This window comes from Asterias amurensis, chromosome 7 (assembly GCF_032118995.1).
Source record: "Asterias amurensis chromosome 7, ASM3211899v1".
Taxonomy (NCBI): Eukaryota; Metazoa; Echinodermata; class Asteroidea; order Forcipulatida; family Asteriidae; genus Asterias; species Asterias amurensis.
This window is the reverse complement of record NC_092654.1, coordinates 24245439-24269255: the sequence shown is the minus strand read 5'-3', so window position 1 is coordinate 24269255 and position 23817 is coordinate 24245439. Positions and strand designations below refer to the sequence as shown.

The following is a 23817-nucleotide window of genomic DNA, read 5'->3' as shown; positions in this document are numbered from 1 at the left end:
GGTACACCGGCAGCGAACAGCCAGTGGTAGTTACAGTGAAATTATATCCACTGACATTGCGAATAATCCACCTTTTTCCATCATTATTTCCTGCGCTTATCAAGTCATCCTCGTCGCTAGGGACCTTAGGTACCGTTTGGAAGTCTGACTGTGAAGAGTCATCACGAGAATTTGACGTGAATATCAAGAAAATGAGGGCTCGTTGTCAAGTGGATTGATCGAGAACGTCAAGAGTTTGACGACTGGTGGTACGGTAGACAACTCCATGGCACGTCACTGTGTGTGTGTGTGACTGCTGTGTGTACAAAATGATGTCGTTCTGACGAGAATGGATGTACTTTTGTGAAGAACAATAACCATTATTTTGACCTCAGGTAAGTTTTATGACAGTTCAACAACACAACTGGAGGAACTGTTTTATTTTCCCTAGTTGTTCTTATCGTATACTTCTCACTGGAATACGTTTTTACAATACATCATGATCATGTGAAATTATTTTTGTTTTTATATTTAAAAAAGTCAAAAATATGTTGATAAAACTAAAGTAAAAACAAAACCATTAAATTTCAATCATTTCTTCATTTCTTTGAATTGCAAATTAACTCCATATTTCAATATGTTATAGCCATCATTATCATGATTCTATGTCAACAAATAAGCCAAAAAACAGTTACAATACTATACCGATTTTTGTAAATAAAGTATGGAAGTATTTAATTAAATTAATATTAATTAATTATTAAGTTGGAACAGAAACAGAAATGAAAAAAACAGTGTACGAAATACAAAAGATGATTTCAAAAAACCCACTTCTTTATAAATTTTGTTTGAGTAACCGCCATGATATGGCCAAGCCTGACGTAAATTGTATTGTTATCCTCTATCCAACAAAGCAAGACATTGCAATGGTAAAATGTTTAGTTAACTGTGTAAACGTAGCACGCTAGGCCTATGTTTGCTAAACCTAAAAACGATTTGGGTGAGCTGAACATGACTTGAGTAAACTTTACACAAAATATTTAAATCTGTAGTACTAGTATAAAGCAGTGTTGTAAAGTGAAAGTGATTGCTATGGAAATAAAATAGGATCAATAAATCATGCGATATCTGCAACTGCATGGTGATAAGCATTATAATAAGACACTGGTAGGCCAAAATATATTATAGGTTATTACACAAGGGCGAGTGGAATACTGAACAATATAGCGTTTCTGCATTCCATATCCAACGAGGCCGAAGGCTGAGTACGATATAGGACGCAGACACGCCTGTATTCCACGAGCGTGCGTGTTAAAACAAATTTATCTTCCAGTCTCACATATGCAACGCTCAAAGGTATTTCGCGACATACAGCATTCACGCGTACAAAGTTTAGAATGTAATTTTTGCACTGTCCGTATGCGGAGCGTGACGCATTGACACATTTACAATACATAGTGTGCAATATAAAAACTAGGTTGTAGTTGTAGCATTTTCAGACCTGATACTTCACAGAGGCAGCGAAGGCGATTGCCTTGGTGCCCTTGAAATGCTCCTGTAAAAATTTGCAATTTCATCATAGGGTGCCCTTTACCAAGAAGAAAATGCCTTGGTGCCCTTGCCCTTTCAAAAACGAAGCATACAGCACCCCCTAGTTCAAGCATCTGATTGGTAGATTAGCGTGTACTGGAAGATAAATTGGTTTGTCTATAGTACGTGCACACTGCCAACTGCAGCCCTTGGATTCAGTCCATGGTCATGGAGGTCATGGCGTCTGTTGCCCCTGGTCTAAAAATATTTTCCAAAGGAAGTGTCCTTTGCAAAAGGAAAATGGCTTTGCTCTATAAAAAATGAAATTCCAGACCTATGGACTATTAATGTATATAACTTTTATAAAGCTTGTGTGATAATCTATCAATAATAGCTGTAGTTGATTCAAGGGTGACGCAGCAACTCTTTTACAAGTTTCAGTTTAATAACTTGTAAAGAGTCAGAGCCATTGCCATTGTAAAAAAAATTGATTATCCATGGGAACATATTTGCTAAATTAACAAAGAATCAACCTATAGTGTAAATGTTAAGCAAGCAAGCAATGAAGAATTCTGCTCCTTGTTTAAATCTAAAGAAGGCTGATAAAATGTGCATTTAATATTAATGTAAAATGTATACAGAGGCAAAGGGGGGGGGGGGCGTGCCGTGGCCGAGTGGTTTAGGGCACAGGACTCAAGCTCTGGTTCGGATAGCAGGCATCATTATAGTACAGGTTTCCTCAGGCTTGCGAGGTTAAGTGATAAAGTTCACGTACAGTTTGAGGCATCCCATGTTTTTTTATCAGAAAATATGCATTAAAACTTTCATGCATCCCTAGTTGCTAGTCAAGCCCCCCGTAATTCTCTTGGAGACCCCTGCAATGTTCTTTTTAAAATTAAGTGTTTTCACTCAGAGAGGTGCCTGGAAAATACAACACCAGACCCAGAATCTTTACTGTACAGAGCCACCTGTTTGTTTGCCTCATCTTCTCCCAACCAGAACTCTGAATCTTAAATTCTGATGCAGGCAAATACTCGGTACGTGAGCAGTAGGCATGAAATGGCATGCATGCTGGTCTAGCTAGCGATCAAGTTTGATCGCTAGCTAGACCAGCATGCACCTCATTCAGCATGAGTTAGCTCTTGCGCAATAGGTTTTTACGTGGGTCTATGAGATTCGGATTAGACAAAGTATAATAAGCTGATTTGCCTCATTTGAAGTCACTCGTTCTGTACAGTTAGGTAATAAATCGAATGTTCTTCCTTTTCAGTCTCTTGGTGACGGCTTTGTACTAAAAAAAAAAAAAATATCCGATTGGAAAAGTGCCAATTGGTACAAAACTAAGATTGTAATCTGAGATGTATGCTATATCATTAGGAATTAACAAAAGAGCCTTATGGTTTTGTTAAAAAAAGCTTTGTGTCATGGCATGATATGTCATTTACGAAAAAAAAATAATATGATGAAACATTCACTGCTGATTTTCTTTTTTTTGTGAAACTTGATTTACGTTTATTTTTAGTACAGAACTTTTGAAACTAAATGTGGCAATAATTTATCTTGACAGAAAAGGAAAAACAGTTATACGCCTCCAGGACCAATCTGTGCAATAAAACTAAAGCAGACATTTAAAAAAAACAGTCTGGTCCCCAGACTCTGACTCTTTATCTTTGTAATTAATGATGAGTGATTGTCATCATGACTGTGACTGGGGGAACCTTACTTGGTGGTTTGTAAATTCAGCATGGAAAGGTTGATTTGGGATGACAGTGTGTGTGTGGCCTGTGACCTAATTAAGCATTCAGTCACTGAAGAGCAGGTTTCAATCTCATCCAGACTACCATTGAGAAAGTGATGGTGTCAGGTCTATTTGTGCAGTTCCCATTTCGCCTTACATCACAGTAACATGTGTACACAACTCACCGGCATGTGGTGTGACATACTGTAGGACACACTGCAGCAAATATTATTAGGATTAATTTTTGGCCAATTTGAATCAAAATGTATTTTAAATTTTAAACAGAGATTTGAGGAAGTTGTTTCTTTTAAAAGGTATTGCATGACAAGTTCTGTCAATGAGAAGTAGCTCAGTGCGTAGTTATTAAATACTAAAAATCATTTTTTGTTGAGATCCTGACATCTCACTTCTAATTTTGAACAGCAATATCCATTAATTTGTTCGGGTAAAAATTTCTTTTGAATATGTTTTTTGAATAAAAAGGCGTAGTTCTTTATAAAAACAAAACATCACAAACATACAGAAATGAACTATTTTTCAAACAACAAAACAACCCTTTTTAATTTGAATGTGTGTCTTCCATTCATTCATTAAGTCAGTGCCATCCAATAATACTTCCCTATAAAAAAATGTACATGTTTGGTCAAATGGCCTCCACACTCCATGGAATGAGCCTGTTTCCTGTTCTGGGGCAGGGAAACTGAGATCTGCCGGAAACTTAGTAGCTGGACTAGAGGCATGGTTGATTGAGAATTTGCAGCGCTATAGAGTCAGTCAGTACGAGTGGTACAATGAAGACCCTTTTCCTGTTGTGAATGTTGCTAGGATGGTTGGCACTATTAATCCACAAATGATTAAATCTTCAGTTTAGGATACAATGTCTGACATAAATCAATCCATTTCAGGTCATCTTCATACATTATGTCCCGAACCAGTTGTTTTCCCCAATTACTGGAATGCATTTTACGCTTGCATCTTTGAATGTGACTGATGCTTACTGTCGCCCTGCACAGCAACACATTAGCAAGGTTTTTTCCCCTTATTTCAGGATTTTTGTTGCCCAAGTAAGTAATAATATTGTTGATATTAGTTTTTTATAAAAAATAATAATTAACATATTTAAGTGGATGTTTTTTAATCCATGACTAATGGGTTTCTGTAATGAGAATTGAAGTTTATTAAATTTCAATGAACTTAGTTTCATTGTTTATAAGTTGCCAGACTTGAATGGCAAATTGAAATCACATTATTGTGTTGTACATGCAGGGCTCCCATTTGACACTGGACCACAGGACTGAGGACAGTAAGTTTGTCGAGCCAGTAAACTCAAAATTAGACAAGTCCTGTGATCTTCTATTTTCCAGTTGAATAATGATACCTAATTGTGTCATATGTGTCATATGTGAAACAAAAACAACCATACAATTTGGTTTTAAAGCCATTATACACTTTCGGCACAGAAGAAAGAAAAGAAAGTTCACAGATTTACAAATAACTTACAGGGTTTACAGAAGGTAATGGTGAAAGACTTCTCTTGAAATATTATTCCATGAAATGCTTTACTTTGCGAGAAAACATTAGAAAAATTATCAATTCTTGTTGTCGAGAATTACGGATTTATTTTAAACACATGTCATGACACGCCGAAACAGGCGGAAACAAGGGTGACCGATTGAGCCTTAATTTTCACCGGTTTGTTATTTTATATAAGTTGTGATACACGAAGTGTGGAGCCTTGGACAATACTGTTTACCGAAAGTGTCCAATGGCTTTAACTCTTGATTACAACACTGAAAATAATTTCATACCTGAAATTTTCGACCGCATCATCCTGCTGATGAAGACCGAAGTGTTGGTCCAAAAAGAAATCAGTGTTGTGATCAAGAGTTAAAACCAAATTGTATCTAACTACCAACACAGATGAACTTTCACGCTAACAAAAACAGATCATGTTCAAATATTTATTTTGCATCTGACATAATACCTTTCAGTTTTATGATTTGAACTGGTAATAATAATATATTTTACTTCACACTCATAAAAAACAGAGATAAATCTTTTAGTGCTTGTTATTCCAAACTATAACAGTTCAATGCGTATACAGTGTCAAGATTTTTCTCATTTTAATTCTGATATCTGAGCTCAAACACTGCAGATAGAAACAAACACCTGTTTGATTTGTACCCTAGAACCAACTCCCTGGTTTAAATTAAATGGTCTTAAACCAGAGCCCCCTTATCATTCTGTGTTTGCCCCCAATGCAGGGTTTTCCTTCCATGCTAAGGTTTGAACATGTTGTAAGATGTACTTACACCTGTTGTTTGTATGATTCATTTGTTTGATTACAAGAAAAGTGTAAAATCTGATACATTTATGTAGATGGCCAAGCACTTTAGTTTCAAAATCAAATTTGAAAACATTTCTTAAATCAATTTTTGCTCAAATTCAGATTAACCTTATAAATGTTCATGGCGATGAAATTATATTATAGGCCTATCAAATTCCAGATGTACACATGTACATGTACTTGTGTACATGCTAACAGGCCTACACATTATTTCTGTTGGATGTATACTGTACGTGTAATGATGTCTTACATTAACAACAACACATTGATTGAATGGAACCTACTGTACATAAACATGCTGTGTAGTAATGACCTTGTTCAGTAATGCACTTAAATTGAGAGAATGTACATATTGTCACAAATTGAGGAGAGAAAAAAGGGACACAGTATCAGACTGAATTGGTGTTACAAAATACATGCAAAACATTACTAATGTCAAGGACTCAAAGTATACAGAAAATAATACACTTTTTTTTTAACGTTCATTTTCACAAACAGTTAAAAACATTTTTGTATAAGTGTCAATGAAGATCAAGTAACAGAAAGAAGTTTGAAACTTACACCATTCATTTATAAAGTACAGGGCTCCAATGTGATACTGGAGTGGACCATAGGACCGAGGCCAGTGATTTTAGCCTTGGACCAGTAAGCTAATGACTGGACAAGCTCAGAGTAATAATGCCTCGCTGTATAAGTTTAATACAAAATGATGTTAACAAATGTTGACTGAGTCTGATCAATAATTTCCAATTCTAATTGGGTATCAAAATATACTTGCCCAAAAGACAAAATAAGTAAGTCTTCTCTTTTCTTAGTGCTGTTCAAATACAACCAGTTTACATGATTGGCTTTATGAAATATTCTTTCTCAGTCACTTAGAGTCTGGTCTGGTACATATTTTGATCTACGGACAAGCTTTGCGGACTTGTGGAATTTTACCCCAAATTTGAGCCATGCAGTGCTTGGAAAAAACACCTAAATAATGTGTTTGTGATCCACACATGTGTAGTTTGGAATGTAGTTTGGATCTCACTCTCATAGATGTTTTTGACTGCATTTAATGTAATCGCCCACGCATTCTCTTCTGAACACATTTAACAACCACTGTCCAAGGTCAAACTGATTTTGCTTGGGTCACTAACCAAGGAATATTCATTCAAAGACTTCATAGCCAAAAAAACATTCCTTCATAACAACGCACCGCAGGAAACTGAATTGAAGTGCAACCCAATTCTATGCCTGTTTTGTTTGTGGGAATCTTGCATGTTTAGACATGCATGAAGTGCAGACAACTATAACTGTAGTGCCCAACATGTCATGTGATTGACTCCTATTCAAAAAAGGTTTTGTAAACAGTATAGTTTCTTAGTCATGAGAAAAAATGCTTAGTAGATCATGCATGCTCTTGGTGAGTGCGATCGGGGGAAAAGGTGTACAAATGTACATCCAATTTGATTTTTCTTTCATTTTAATTTTTGTCCAATACCCAAATAAAGGCCTAATTGTAACAGTGTTCTTGCTCTTCTCTGTAAACGGAAGGGCCGTCATAGCGCTTAGAAACTTCTTTTTAGTATAAAGCGCTATATAAATGTAGTCATTATTATTATTATTATTATTATTATTATTATTATTATTATTATTATTATTATTATTATTATTATTATTATTATTATTATTATTATTATTATTATTATTATTATTATTATTATTATTATTATTATTATTATTATTATTATTATTATTGTTTATGGCAAATGCTGATTGATAGGCAAAACTATAAAGTGCAGTAAAAGTCACATGAGAAAGATTTAGCTGAATGATTGTTGGTTTGTGTTGAGAAAACAGTCATGGTGAAAAAACTGGGCCCTTAATTCTAAAATTCATTATTACTTCAAAGGGGACATTTCTAACCACCTTTTATAAGTTCAACAGCTCCCCAATGCTCTTTACCAAGTAAGTTTTTATGCTCAATATTGTTTGGAGTAATTACCAAAGGAACATGTATGTATGTTCTCCCTTTAATTGTGATGATGAAAGTGCAATTGCTCTTTGCTTTTTAAGGAATTTGGAATCCCACCTAAGTTATTTGTGTAAGGGTATGACCTAGACTGCATTTCTGAAGAGGTCAAAAGTCTTTTGTTAGTTTCTAATCCGAGGTAGAGACTCGAGATCATGTGTTGCCGGATACGTCATAGTCATTGTGTCCCACACACGAACCGATGCCCACATTCTATTTTTTGTGTCACAATTCACAGCATGAGAAGGGTATTTTATTTTCTCAGAAGAGTCACAAGTACACCTAAACAGAAAACAGTTTGCAAACTATAATCTAAATAAACCTTTTTCCCACCACACTTTAATCCGGAGAATCTCTGTGTTCAGGAAAAATTTAACTCAGAGATTCTCTGGATTAAGTGGAGCATTCCCACTACACTGCAGGGCTAAACACTCTCCGGATTGACAACCCAAAACTAGAATTTAACCCTGCCCACGACTAGGGTTGACCCACCAATCTTAGTGTATACTGTTAGTGTGAAACTGGGTTTTAAAACTTATCGCTTGGTAGACATTGTAGTGTGAACAGAACCTCTGGGTTAGTTATAATCAGGGCCGAAGACTTTTTACATGGGTTGCCAATTATATGGGTCAAAGGTAAGTAGTGTGAAAAGGGTTATAAATACACACACAATACAATTAGGCAAAAATACTTTGACTAAATCCATGAAAATAAACTTGACAATAAATACATGTATCACAACAGGTTTTGGGGAAATGTATAAAAAAAACAACTTTCAAATGAACTGAAAATGTGGATGAAAAGAAAAAGGAAGCAAAATATTGTAAAGTATTGATAACATGGATTTGAGCTGTTTTGTTTTAGGAGATCTGATGTGTTTACTGTACTAACTGTACACAGTGGAGATTCTGATCTCATAATTATTATGCATTGTAGGTGAAACTACTACTAAGTACTCTGTCTTTACTCTGGTACTACGTACTAGCCATGTGTATTTATTGTTCAAAGTTCACAGTGACATGAAGCCACCTGTACACTAGCATTACAGTGTACAAAGTGTAGATTGCTGTGAATGTGTGTTTGAAGTGTGCATAATACTTTTTATAGACTCTGTCATGCAATTAGTATAGTCCAAATAGCTCATTTTTATTAAAGGCAAAGTTTACCTTTAGTTTCTTGGACCGTACCATTGTTTTAATGCTACCATATAATGTAGATAGTACGATTGTTTTAATGCTACCATATAATGTAATATTATATTCTTTGTACATTATAACTGACCCGTGAAAATTAAATTTCAAAAGCGTTTTTGAGAAATCAATGAAATCTGAAGTGGATACATGTATGTTCACGGAGGAAGCATAACCTGAGAAATATTTCATGCAGCAATGATTCTCAGATGTTAGAGTTAAGACAGATGATTCAATAACAAAAATTGACATGCTGGCTTTGGTTCATGTATGATTGTACTTGCTAGCATTGGCAATTTTAGCAAGGAAATAAATGGATGCCAAAAGCATGTACATGTATATGAAACATTAAAACTGTAATTCACACCATAGATGTAATCCATGTTGTGCATTGAACTTCCCTTTTAAGTGAAAGGCATGGTTATTGTTCCTTATTGTGTTATGAACATGGCAATGTATTGACACGATGAATGTTTTAAAGCCAACTATACCTGATCACAGTTACCATGTCGACTAGCCACCATCAAAGCTTCCAAGTCATCCATTATAAAATGCTCATAATGATGCCATTCTCGAATAAATAAACCATTCTAGAGCTGCTTCGCTTATAAAAACAAATAAAAGTTGATGCTCTGTCATGCCTGCTCTGTCATGTTGGCATGACAGTATCTTGAGTGTATTACAAGCAATGTGGCAATGTTTCAGTGGCTTGTCCGATCTTAGCTACATGTAGGGTGCTCCTCAGAATCTGATTATGGAACTCATCATGCCTTAGGTCCAGTTGGCCAAACATGGGTTTAGAGACAGCCTGTTGTACAATGGGTACAATGTAAATTGCACAGTGTAAGAATATCAATATAGTGATACTGCACATCTCTTGGTAATATCTAGTAAATAACCTAGTGCCTAATTTGTTTAGTCCACTTTGTTCTTTCGCTGCTAAACACAAATCGCTGCTAAACGCAAATTTTAGCAGGGACCGGTCACAAACATTGGCCTACAGTGAGTACCAACCAACATGGAATTTCATTTTGGTTGTTACTCAATGAACCTGCTTCTTTGCACAGAACTGTAGCAGGCCCAAGCTGCCAAGTTGCTACAGTTCTGTGCACAGCAACATTGTTTGCACTGATTGTACCACAACTGGGACTGTTGTATGCTAATGTTTTCATTGTGCAGTATGTGAATACACAAGTTTACTGCTTGATTAGACCACACTATGTAGTAAGCAAGAATGTCCAATCAGCAAAGAGACCACCTGCCTCGGAGAAGTTAAAAATATGATGCCACCTCATCTTAAGAACAACGTTACAGCAGAACTTAAGACATCCACTCAGCGGGGGCCCTTCAAGGGTGTGCCTGTGTTTATCTTGGTTGCCATGCCAACAAGAAACATCCACGAGATGCGATTGTGCGTAATCTCATATGAAATCATCGGGGGAAATCTCCGAGTGGAAATCTTGAGCAATTTGAGTAAATGGAAGATGAGTCACCCCGTTGGAATGTTAATGAAAGTGGCTGCCGACTGATCGTACGCATAAATAAATATGATCATTAAATGAATTGAAGTGAACGGCCAACGGGCTCTTGTCATATTTATTGCAACCTGCAGTTAACGGTGTGCCGTTTATTGTTTCCCCCATATAAATATTGTTCTGTTGTTAATAACTGGACTGGATCTGTATTGAATGACTCATATTTTACAGAATGCCACTTTGTTTTAATTAGGTACGTTGGCACTTAATTTATAATGACTGGAGTGAATGCGGGTATACGCTATACATTACTGTATGTGCATATATGTGCATATACTGTCTTATTTATTAGGGTTGCCCTTTTCATTTTTCAGTGACTAGCCAGTAGGATCAGAAAGCTTTTCAGGCACTTGTCCATAATTCATATTAAATAAAGGAAGCATTTCAACATTGAGCTAGCCAGCCGGACCACTTGGAGAGAATTTTGACTGGTGTTTTAACTTGTATTTGGCCAGAGGACAACTGTTGAAGGAGAATGCTGGCGCGCTGGCGATACTCGCGCTGGCGATACTCATGCTGGCGATACTTGCGCTGGTGATACTCGCGCTGGCGATACTCACGCTGGCGATACTCGCGCTGGCAATACTCGCGCTGGCGATACTCGCGCTGGCGATACACGCGCTGGCGATACTCGTGCTGGCGATACTCGCGCTGGCGATACTCGTGCTGGCGATACTCACCGAAAATGTGATTTTAAAACATGATTTGACGTCAGAAAACCTTTGTGAAATCAACTGTTTTGGACTGGAAGAGAAATTACACAAAAAGCACATCAAATTTGTGGTGTGCTTGCAATGCCTTGGCATGGCTGCATTTACTACGCGATAGCAAAAATTTCAAAGTCTACAATGCACATGTTATTATTAGGCAGGAAACCATCACAAAGCTTCATAGAATTTGATAAATTAGTGCCACACTCTAAGTGCATCTACATCGTAAAACCACACAACCATGACCTGGCTGTCGTATTTATACTTTTAGATTTTTTTTTAAAGTTCTAATTTTATGAGAAGTCACCTACATTGTAAAGTCACAAGGCTGGATCGACACTTCACTGTGATTGCTACACTTAACCCCCAAATCAACTGTTACCAGGGGCATGTTGCCGACTACTCTCGGTGCTGAAAAAGGGTACTAATCCCCTTCACAGTCCAAAAGGATGTAGGCATTTGGGTATCATCCACTAGTATGAGCCTGGTTGGTAGAGCACAATGCCTATTTCTACAATGCATTTGTGGTTTTACAAGTGCCCTGCTCAAGGTTAAAGGCACAAGTGTTATGACCGGGATTCGAACCTACACTCTGCTGCTGACAACACCAGAGCTTAGGTCTCGAACCTAGGTCTCGAACCTACACTCTGCTGCTGACAATACCAGAGCTTAGGTCTCGAACCTAGGTCTCGAACCTACACTCTGCTGCTGACAACACCAGAGCTTAGGTCTCGAACCTAGGTCTCGAACCTACACTCTGCTGCTGACAACACCAGAGCTTAGGTCTCGAACCTAGGTCTCGAACCTACACTCTGCTGCTGATAACACCAGAGCTTAGGTCTCGAACCTAGGTCTCGAACCTACACTCTGCTGCTGACAACACCAGAGCTTAGGTCTCGAACCTAGGTCTCGAACCTACACTCTGCTGCTGACAACACCAGAGCTTAGGTCTCGAACCTAGGTCTCGAACCTACACTCTGCTGCTGACAACACCAGAGCTTAGGTCTCGAACCTAGGTCTCGAACCTACACTCTGCTGCTGACAACACCAGAGCTTAGGTCTCGAACCTAGGTCTCGAACCTACACTCTGCTGCTGACAACACCAGAGCTTAGGTCTGGTGAACTGGACCGCTCGGCCACGACATGCTAATTACATTTTTTTTTTCCTGCTATTGGCAAACAAATTTAAGTATTACAAATTGAATTGAAGAGTTGCTCGTAGGATTTAAACAGAGCAGTTTTCTCTATACAGACTGGTGAGCGCGGTGGGATCTTCGGTTGCAACTAAACCACGTTCACATAGAACCTATAAACATTCCATGTCATGTCATGCATGCACTATAAAAGCAGTACACTAAATGAATGTAAATATATTCACAGTGTTTACTTTGGTAATTGGCCAATTTTTCCCTTCATTGAAATCCACTCAGCCATTGGCACGTTTGCATATTTTCCCTTTTTGTGTATGTGATCCATACACCTTTGCATATTTTCCCTTTTTGTGTATGTGATCCAGCAGGCAAGACTTTGCCACTGAGGTTCTCAGAAAATTTTCATCACCAAATTAGTTTGAATTCTATTCATCAAATGATTCTGTTTTTGATTGGGATTTTTGTTGGGATTTCTAATTGCGATGGAGAACTTTTTTCTTTTGGGGTGGGGGGATGATTGTTATGTGAGTGGTTTTTAAGGAATGTATTTAACAGGATACACTTTGATTGAACTTATAGTTTACGTATTTTAACTAAACAACCAAAGAATATTTTCCCCATTCCCAATTTTCTGCGTACATGTTTATGACTATTTTCCCCCATGGTAATGCCTCAAACAAATCAAAACCAGTAAATGGTTTCATTTAAAGGTAGGGTCATAGATTGGTAACTACTCCAAAATTTGATGACCATAAAAACTTACTCTGTGAGAAAATGCAGGTTGATACTATACATTTTTTTTGGAGAAGGATTCCCTTCCAAGTAATCTGGTTTGCCTATTTGTTCACCCCAAGACGTCTTGATCTGAGAACGATTAGTGTACTTATATTGTTTATAATATTTCTGAATGGTGGTGTCCATTTGTGAATGTTGCGTCCAGAGATGCAGTTGGTACCTACTGTCACCTCGCTTAACGTGGATGGCTTCAACGTTCTTGAATAGACGTTGACAGTTTTTTGCTGTTTAATATTAGAAATTATGTAAGCCGAAACTTTCGTATTCCCATATTCATACTCATATTCCCATATGAAAGTTTCAGCTGAACTTTTGTATAATTTTGCCTTTAAATCAGTATTATGTTGACAAATCCAGCCTACATGTATGGCCTCTTTAAATGCCAACAGTGTTTTTAATCTTGTAAATTTACCGGCATGAACCGTACCGTGTATGTGTAAATGATTCTACTTATAGTGTTGTACATTGTGTAACGACGGATGTGGTCTGTGTTTGTGTGCACATTTCAATGATATCAATGCTGGTTAGTTTCTGTGGTGGTACTACTACACTGTTATATGTTGTTCATTTTGCAGACGAGACGTGACCACTCATGACATCGACCGATACGTCAGAACCAGGCTCTCCTGTTTTATCATAAAGAAACAATGTAAGTAATGCCAATGTGGCCTACCAACAGTTGCCATGCACATGTACTATATACAGTCAATGTTTTTTTTTACTGTGCTTGAACCACCCACGCATTATCATGATCGTTGAACTTCGGCAGAATTCCAGCTAGGACCCCAGGACAATGCATTCAGGGAACTTGAGTGTGACTCTGAACTTGCTGGAATTTGCTCGTAAAATTGGTTTTATCTTGTTGTGGAAATATTTTATTAGATTTGCAGAGCACCAATACAGGTATGTTCGTTAATACATGTATACATGTGGTGTGTTTTTTTTTGCTCAAAATAACAACAGTTTTGATTAGAAATTTGCAGCTACAGTACCCAGGGACAAATAATTTGCTACAAACTGAAAAAAAGAAGGAAAAATCCATTCAACCAGGTATTATTACAACAATTGTATGATGGTTGGGACTGAAACACAACAACAGATGCTCTGACTCCGGTCCGGGATTCGAACCAGAGACCACAGATGGAAGAAACCAGTGATGTTCAGCATGACCGTGTATTATTCTTGCACGTCTTTTTTTGCAACTCTAACTCTTGGGCGCTAAAGAAAACTGATTACCCGAGTAAAGCATTACTGTAAGTACTTGAAAGGTCCTACTGCATGTTTCCGCCATGCTTAAAAGTCATTGTACACTGGTAGTAATCACTATTTATAAATACCTCAGACAGTTTCGCTATTCCTAATGGTGGAGAGCATGTCAGGTGGGTGTGTATAAACCTTTATTTATGACCAGTAAAATGTGTTGAAACATGGGCGTGACATGTAAGCTTGCACCTGTGCTTACATGTATAAGACAGTTTCTTCATTTCTATTGGTCGAGAGCAATGGCTGGGACAGTTGTGCCACATCACGGGATTTATTAGGCATAAAAACACAGATACAAAATACAAACATAATCAAAACAAAACAAAAACCAGGGACAGATGCCTGGAATTAAAAAGTCAAAAAAAAAAATTGTAACCCGAAGGCCTTCAATTTTGATATCCCTGGTCATATATTAAAAATCTATAATTATTTACAATAAATCTGTAAAGAAATTAAGATCATTAGACAACAGCAGAAAAAAAACAATGATGCAGAATGAGTAAAAATGCAAAATATACCCCCCACCTCCGACCAGGAAAATAAGAAACGAAACCAGCAAAAAAATTACAAAAATGAAACGTTAAAAAAATTGGCAAGAGACACAGTGGTTAAAAAGGTTCCCCTAACAGTAGAAAAATATATGAAAAGAAAGTAAATGCCAACAAAATAATAATAAATAAACAAATAGGCCCCTTACTAAAAAATAAACAAATAAATAAATAAATAAATAAATAGATAAATAAATAAACCACTAGTGGGAAACCTCTTCACCACACATTGATTCCTTAATTAAAATGCTTATCTGCAGGGGTTATCAAAAGATGGCATACCATCGGTTCAATATATACCTCCTAAGATCTGAATCCAAGTTTCAGAATGTGTTTCGTCAGCAGTGACTTTCAATTCTGTCAACTTAGCAGCAAGTGTTTCAATACACAGCCAATGATAATCCTGTTCGCTCTCAAAACCTAATGTTATTTTCCCTGGTTGGTTCCCCAGCCAACCAACCCACATATACGTCATGATGAAAAACCACCGGTACCCTCTTGTGCACAGGATGTGTACTCGTATACCTGGCCATTTATAAAGAACTTAACAAAAAGTTGAGAGTGTATGGTTTGCAAGACACACAGTCTAAATCCAAATTGTAAGCAGATTAGTTAAGAAGCTCAAACTCTCACTGTCAAAGGATGGCCTTCCATTACTGGACGATCTGGGAATGAACCATTTAAGCCTTAACTGATTGCATAAACCAAGTACAAGTGATAAGAAAGATCTTGACGTACAATTACATTGTAATGGGAAGTTCCAGCGCTGGTTTCTGGAAATGTATTCTGTTCCTCTAGCGCTTTGAAGTAATAGCTTTTAATCATAACCAGTTGTGCTTTCGGAACCGCAAAGTACTGTTAAACTCATCTGAGCCTATTTTGGGGGTTTTACTGATTCAATGATCATGAAACTGGTACTTTTGCTGTGGAAAGAGATAAGTGACTAAGGATGAAGTTAGAAGGTTGTTAAGTTCACCACATGCTGAGAGATTTTGTTGAAAGGTGGCCCTGTAGTCTTCCACCTGAAAGCGTCAAGAGTTAGGTGCTCTGAAGTACCTATACTTGTGTGAAGTATTGCAATTACTTACTGTTGAACGAAACCTACAGAAAATTTACCAATAAACTGTTGAATAATATTGATAACAATGGAAGCAAAATATTCACTGGTCATGCCTGAAATTGAGTTCAGTGAGCGGTGAAGCAGCACTGCTGCAGAGATTTCCCCCTGGCTGGCCCTAGAGAATTTATTGAGCCTGCTTGTTGCTTTCTTCAGGCTGTCAAAAAAAAAGTTCAATACGGTGGACCTTTGGATTCTTAGCCTGTGCAAGCTAGTGTGGAATTGATTGACTCGCCCTTTATGCAAACATGTGATGGTAGGTTTCAATGAGAAAAATCCTTGTATCTTTCATTAAACATAAAAGTTGAAAAATTTTGACTCGTCAGCTCTGATTTTGTAGTGACCTGAGTTTTGTATACCACCTTACCAGTGAATTTAAAAATTGACACTGGTTGGGACCGTTTTTAAAGCAGTGTTTCTGCTTTCTAGTTAATAGTTTGTGTTAGTTTTACTTGATATTTCCTAACAGCAACATTTTGCATTGAAGCCTTTACTAACCGATAATTGCTTCCTGAGTGGTGGTCAAATTAAATCATCATTTAGAGTGAAATGTCACAATTCCTGGCAAACTAGGAGGCTGAATTTGAAAGCAGTGCTAGCTGCACTTTTGAGCGGGCTGTGATGAATGCAACGCGTCCGCTCATCCTAAATGTTGTAGAGTCTGTGTGTGTGTGTGTGGGAGGGGGAGGGGGGGATGTAAAACCGCCTTGGCAGCGCATGTACGCGTAACTTCCTAATGATTGAATACGCATTCCCATGGGATGTGTACAGTCCTCCTGTGAGTTTCATTCATGCCACGCAATCGCCTTACAGACTCCTAGACATTTCCCCCATGTCTTCCCCAATTGCACACGCGGAGACCCCTCGGCTCCTTAATTCAAATTTCCAGCCACAGATTGGGGGCCAATTTGTCTAATTTCCGGGACCTGTGATTTTCTAAAGTAATTTTTTTTTTTTCTTTTTTTTTTTACAACAAATTTTTCATTCATTTTTTTTTCTCTGGATTGTCAAGGTCAGCAGTCAGTGAAAGGACTTGGTGGAGATAAATCTTGTTGGAAAATGGTCATCAATTAAAATGTATGGCTTTCTAACTGACCAAGGACAGACAAAACGGAACTTTCAGTTACCTAAATGATTAGTTGCACAGGTAGATCTCTTAAGAGATTTTTGTCTCTTGAGAAATTACTTATTATGTGGAGCCTCTTATAAGTTCAGGCGCCAAGTGTTCCAGCTGTGAAAAGATGTTGTATCTTCTGATACTGGTTAAGACAACAGATAAATTTGATTGTAATTTGTTAATTAAATCGTTTATATTTCACGCCTTCATGAAAAACATGTTTACTTAACACCTGTCAACAAAAATATAGGCATCTAAAACACAAAAACAAAATTCAATAAGTTTGAGCACATCTTATAAATGAGGTGAACGCTTCGTCATGACTTAATGATGTAATTTGACTTGCACTTTCCAATCACAAGAGGGACGTATGAATTGCATTATTATTGCAAGTCATGATGAAAAAGTCACATTCATGTGCAAGTATCTAATTTATGAGGCACCAAAAAAAAAAAAAAAATGCCCATCTGTTTTCTGTCAGAAATGTAGGGTCCTCCAAATAAAGTTATTTAAAAAAAAAACCTCCAGAAACACTTGGGGATTTTCTTTTAACACAAAAGTAGCATTTATAACTATACTCCAAAGCGCTTATTTCTCAGCTGTTCTGTCTCCCAGAAAGAACTTGGAATTACTGTCTCTGCAGGGTGCTCCAAATTCTATGACCTCTCTCCCGACCTTTTGTTAGAAAGATCACCCAAGATTAGAGTGAAGGCAACTTGTATGATCCCCTGCATTGTTCTCGTTTACCAAATCTTCATCGTTTTTTTTTTTTAAACTTACTCGAAAGCCAGGAGTGTTTGTTTATGAGATGTTCTTGATTCATTGTACGCATACCACAGCTTACACAATGTTGTCAACATTTTTTTGTAAACTTCAAAATTGGGGCAATTCTAACTCATGTACATGACAATGAATGTGTGTCAACAGGTGAGGTCCAATGACCTTACCCTGCGGGACTTTGATGCGGCGTGGGAAAATAATTTACAGTTGTAGAGACAGAATGATGTGATGGTTTAGTTGAGACTCTTTAACAATAAGATACAGCTTAGTGTCTCGGACTTTAAAGGGAAGTTATACATGTATGTTTAGTAGTCACTCTAAACATCAATGGAAATAAAAATATTTTGGTTAGAAGCCTGCAGTAGGCTTCGACTGAGAAACATTTTAGTGCAAAGTAATATGGTTAGAAATATTAAAAAAAAGATCAGCTTTTATGCCCCCAAATTTGCATCTGAGTAGCGTTACTGTTAGTTCGTTTCTCAGATTGGCTTGGTGCCTTTTCAAAGGTTTCCAATATTCTCCACTGAAAGTGCCCTTTGTCAAACAACCTTGCCCTTCTGAAATATGAAATTCCAGGCCTATGCCTTGAGTGCATGTCTACCCTTTTTAAACCTACATGTAGACAGGACTGTGCCATTTCATGTGGGGGCAGTGAACATAGTGAAGAAGTTACCCATCGGGGTCCCCTATCAAGGGGCTTCCTATCAGGGCCCCCTAATACACAATTTCTAGTAAAGAGAAGTGAAAAAAAACAGGGATTGTTTTGTTCGCCCCAAATCATCCATGCACCCTTGCCCACCTTTGCAGTGTGGTACAGTATGGGAATTCCAGGCTCACAATGGTGCTGAAAAAGAAAAAGTGCAAGTACAGAAGTGTATTATAAAAAGAAAACGGTTGGGGCATGGAATAAACACTTTTATTGACTCCTGCTACTTTCCTGTTTTAGTGTTGTAAACTTGTTATTAGTGATTCTTATCACCACCAAGTTATGTGACTTTGCATAAATATTGTCTTTGGGTTATAATAAAATAAAATAAATCTGAAAAGGGTGGTCCATACTTTGCATGCCTTGCACTTCAGAAGCTTTTTTGTAAAATATTAATAACCACCAGGCTAGTTGGCTGTACATTTTACTTGACATCAGTAATTTTAGTGGCCCAGATTTGATTCATGTATTGTCATGAAGATCTTTCTGGCGTATTAATGTTAGAAATCACTACCAGTACGATCAAATTAAGTTATGTTCACAGACTCATTCACAAATAAATGAACACATTAATTTTTTGTGTGATTTTAGCATCTAAAAAAAGTAGGTTGCAAAGTTTTTGGTAACCCACAGGGCAAGTTGAGAAATGGCATTTTGTTACAATCTTGACTACTGTCGACAATGTTTGATGGGCTATTGTGAGCCATGCCTTTGTAAATGAACCATTAACCAATGATTAAATTTACATAATGAACTAATTGAAAAAAGTGAGAGTGAAGTTCACATGACAATTTCAAGTGCATTATGGCGGCCATATTGAAATTTTTAGTTTCTGTAGGTGACAATACAGTAGAACTGTAAAAACCAGAACGAATACAATACAGTACGTTGTAGGTCGCAAACATGTACATCCAGGCCGAGAAATTTTAGACTTTTATCTGCCTGGTGAAAGAAGTAGATTGTTATTTTGTTCAGACGTAGTTAAATCCTGCTCTTTAATCAAGACAACTTCAAAGGATGCTTTTCCAAGATTTTTTTATCCTTGCTCTATGCTCGAGGGGGGAACAAAAGGTGGAAATGTCACCATTTCAAAATACATCCTAAAATGTAGATTCTTGAATCAGACTTTTTGGCGACAATGACTCTCACTGATGGTACAAGGTCATCATTTTGAATTTAGTTCTTCACTTGTTAGACCAAGTATGGATTCAGTGCCTCCTCAGGATTTGTTATGGCCATTGGCCAAAAGTTGTGGCAATATTGGATTATTTTTCCCCCCTCCAATTTGAAAAAAAAAAAAAAATAGTTAATGGGCTGGATGGCAGAGTCTTTCTTTCTGCTAGGGTTAAAAAAAAGGGCCATTAACTATTTTTTGCATTAATACCATCCGTCCATTTGGTTGGTAAGTTGTTTACAACTTGTTCAGCTAATCCTATATTCTTCCAATTTGTTGAACACTTTTATATAAATAGCGTCCCCACGATAACCTGAGAATGTAAACAAGTTTGTCGTTTTATTAATTGTGTCAAAATAAACACGTTTTTTACTATTTTTAAAAGTATTTGGTCTATGAGACATAGGTCTTTTCACAAAATAAAATTGCTAAAAAAATCACCTGAAAATGAGACTCTTTTTTTTTTTTACAAAATGAATTTGCTGAAAAATAACATTAAAGAATTACCCCAGACAGTTTCTCTACTCCTATTGGTGGAGAGCGCGTCACATATTTTTTTTTAAACGGTTGATAATGACCAGCTGGAGCTGTTTATAACTGGCTGGCTTCTGCGTGCCTGGCGCGCAAGATTTTCACGCGGAACGCAATTCATAGCTATTAGCAACAGCGCATAATCTATTTCTAAGCGCGCGCGCATACACACAACCCACGCCCATCAAACAGATTCTTCACAAAGTTTTAAAAAAAAATACTTTAAACCTCGAATTTTCAAGTGTCAAAGTGTCTATAATTGTATTTTTAAATTTTTTTTAACAATAGGGCATTTATGAATGGGAAGAGTAGTGACTCGTTCTTAAACGTCCGTTTAAAAATGCAGGGTCGCTGCCGTGCGATAAAGGCCCGAGCCGAAGGCTGGTATTAAACGGCCGTTTAAGAACTCGTCGCTTCCCTTTTATTCCCTTTTTAAAGAGTTACTCCTTTAAAGGCAGTGGACACTATTGGTAATTACTCAAAATAGTTACCATCATAAAACCTTAATTGGTGACGAGTAATGGAGAGCGGTTGATGGTATAAAACATTGTGAAAAACGGCTCCCTCTGAAGTGACATAGTTTTCGAGAAAGAAGTAATTTTCCACGAAGTTTAGAACTTGAGGTTTCGAAATCAAGCATCTGAACGCACACAACTTCGTGTGACAAGGGTGTTTTTTATTTCATTATTATCTCGCAACTTCGACGACCGATTGAGCTCAAATTTTCACAGGTTTGTTATTTTGTGCATATGTTGAGATACACCCAGTGTGAAGACTAGTCTTTGACAATTACCAATAGTGTCCACTGTCTTTAAGTGGCATTTCTTTTGCTTATTTTTATATATTTTTTTCTGAAATCATTTGTTTACATCATGCACATTTTGGTCCAAGGATTAATGTTGAAAGTTTAATGAAAATCAGCCATGAATGAACTTTAAAGAAAAAGATATAGACGATGGATCTGAGAGCGGCCGTGCAGTCTATCCTCACGCACAAAGTACACGTAGGCCCCTAGTGGTATAGATTATGGCGCATAACCTTGTTACCCATGCTGTACATTGGCATAACTGTCATCAAAATAATAGAGCGCTTGGAAATGCCTGATGGGCGTAGATAAAGTGTTGTAGATAAAGAGTTGTACATGTAGATAAAGCGCCGTATAAGAACTAGGTATTATTGTTATTACTGCTACAATACATGAAAAACATGCTCAAGTATCATTGCCATTCAATGTATGTATGAGAATTTAAGTGGTGGACTTTTCACACATATAGAGTTTTCAAAATCACATGGGTGCGCATGAAAAGAACTTTGCACTTGGGAAAACTTTGGAGCTTATTGGCTGTTCATACATAAGTACATCCCAACCCCGGATTCATTTTGCCATAGAATTGATAAGTTTGTCAAATGAGAGTTGTGGTTCAGTAAGTTTTTTTATATAAAGGTATATTATTATCGACTGTGTGTGTATTATAATACTTGGATCGTCCCATGATCTGCTACAACAAACACGCACTATGCATTTTCATCCAAGGTTCTTTCGTTGTTATACTTTGGGGATAAGCTTTTAAAAGCAATTTTTTTTTTAATATACAAAAAGAGGCAGGCAACCTGTAGGTTTGCAGCATGGTTTTCTTTGTGTGGATGATTGTTGTTAATATTTTGGGAAGCATCCTTGAACTCGGTTCATACTTCATGCAAAAGCGATTGCGAAGCGAACGTTTGGTGACGCAGCAATCCGTATGCACTGTTTCACAATAAGCTTCACTTTTGCAATTTGCTTGAAGTGTGAACCAGGCTGTACATGCAACTTGGATTTTGGCTTTGAGCTGCATCGAGCTTTGGATATATATGTTCTATGCAACGCAAGTTGTTCAACAACCAATCATGATAGAACTCCCATGTACATCAAGCTGTATTATGCAAAGTCTTTTTAAAATCAACAATTAGCCTACAGATGGCCGACTTGACAGTGTGTAACGTCAAGTAGAAATTATCTGCGTGTATACTGTTTCTTTTTCCCCCATTTTTTTGCGAGTATTTTGGATCTTAGTATTTCTATTTTGTATAGTTTTGAACTAAGACAGGACTGTAAAACTGTTCAAAACCTTCCGTTTTAAAAATTGGAAGTATTCATAATGTAATATCGTTACAAACTATGTACAGACATCATGTACAGTGTAAATTTCAATGTATTTACTTTGTCATGTATTAATTATGACTAATGGTATTTTGAAAGCACATATTTATGAAACCGCAAACTTCTGAATCCTACTCTGTAATTTAGCTGTAGTCTAAATTCACTTCACCCAACCATAGAGAAAGGACCTTTCAATGGATCCAAACGTCATCTATTCACTTGTTGATTTGCTGGCTGTTCATCCATGCCTGGGAACTCTGGCACGCTAGTATCACAGTGGAAAACCCCCGCTGTATACATGTACCACCAGTGTTGTCCAAACACCACGGTTCTGAATCACAAAAGCCGCCAGGCAACCTTGGAAAAGAACCTGAAAAACTCTGGCTATTTATACGCATTTGTTTATTTTACGTATGGTGTCTAGGGGTTGCTGTATTGTTATCTAAACATGCAACTTAGAAATTCTCATAACCTTTTTTTTATATCCTACTGTAATGGGTTCATCAACAAGTATGTGATGTGCACCGCCAAAAGTTTGACGTGTTTTGCGAAACAGTTTTTGTTTATAATTTCTGCAGGGGTCATCAGAGTTTAGTAATCTAGGTTCCGTTGTTCCTGTTTCTGTATAGGGGATCTAGGCCAGTTGGATTTGAACAGTCATGTACATGTACAATCTTAGTTTTAAACAAGAATTTGTTCTGGATGTTGCTCCTGAATGAGTCATCATTTTGACAGTCAATCTGTGTTCAAATTTGTGGCTACGGCTATATTGGCATATCGGGCTGCCAACTTTCCACGATTCTCCAGGAATTTCCCTGAAAATAAACTTTCAATGTTCCGATTGAACAAATTTGGAAGTCTCCCTTACTATGGAACCCTTTTTTCTGTAACAAAATCACTTTGTTTGCAACTGCCGCCAAGCGCTTGAATGTTTTTAAAAAAAGCGTGTGTGCAAAGCAGTACTGTTTGGTGAGCCAATCAGCGTTGATTTTCAGTGCTTCTTCTCCACCAGGGGTTAGTGAGGAGAGGTATCGATACTGCGCGCTGCCCATGGTAGCGAGGCTGGAAACAGCTTATACTTTTGTGTTGGACATTTTACAACATATGAATTATCTTTTGTAGCGTTAATTGATCTTGTTAAGCTTCAACTCTGTTTGTGAAGTTTTCCCAGACCGTCTATGGGAAATCCTCAAGTGTAACAACAGGTACGAGTAGAGGCCAGGAGCGGGTCTGTGTCTATACCGCATAGTGTTGATTTACAGTTGGCAGTCTGGTTCCTGATCAGGGAAATGGCTTTAATTGTAATTGTGCATTGATTTTTGTTATACCTCCGTAACAAACTGTGAAGTTTGATTGGTCGACAACCAATCACATACCGTGCAACAAATACGCATGTACATGTACCTGGCTGAGTGATGTTCACCGATGTACCGAGGGAACAGTGAAAAA

General features: G+C 37.3%; 1 protein-coding gene across 1 annotated transcript in view; it reads left to right on the top strand.

The window, feature by feature from the left end:
- The window catches only part of LOC139939607 (mitogen-activated protein kinase kinase kinase 2-like), a 69762-nt gene continuing 45945 nt past the window's right edge, over positions 1–23817 (top strand). The window contains exons 1-2 of the mRNA XM_071935629.1: positions 1–374; positions 13568–13641. The gene's annotated coding sequence lies outside the window, so the exon portion shown is untranslated. The remainder of the gene's footprint in view (positions 375–13567; positions 13642–23817) is intronic.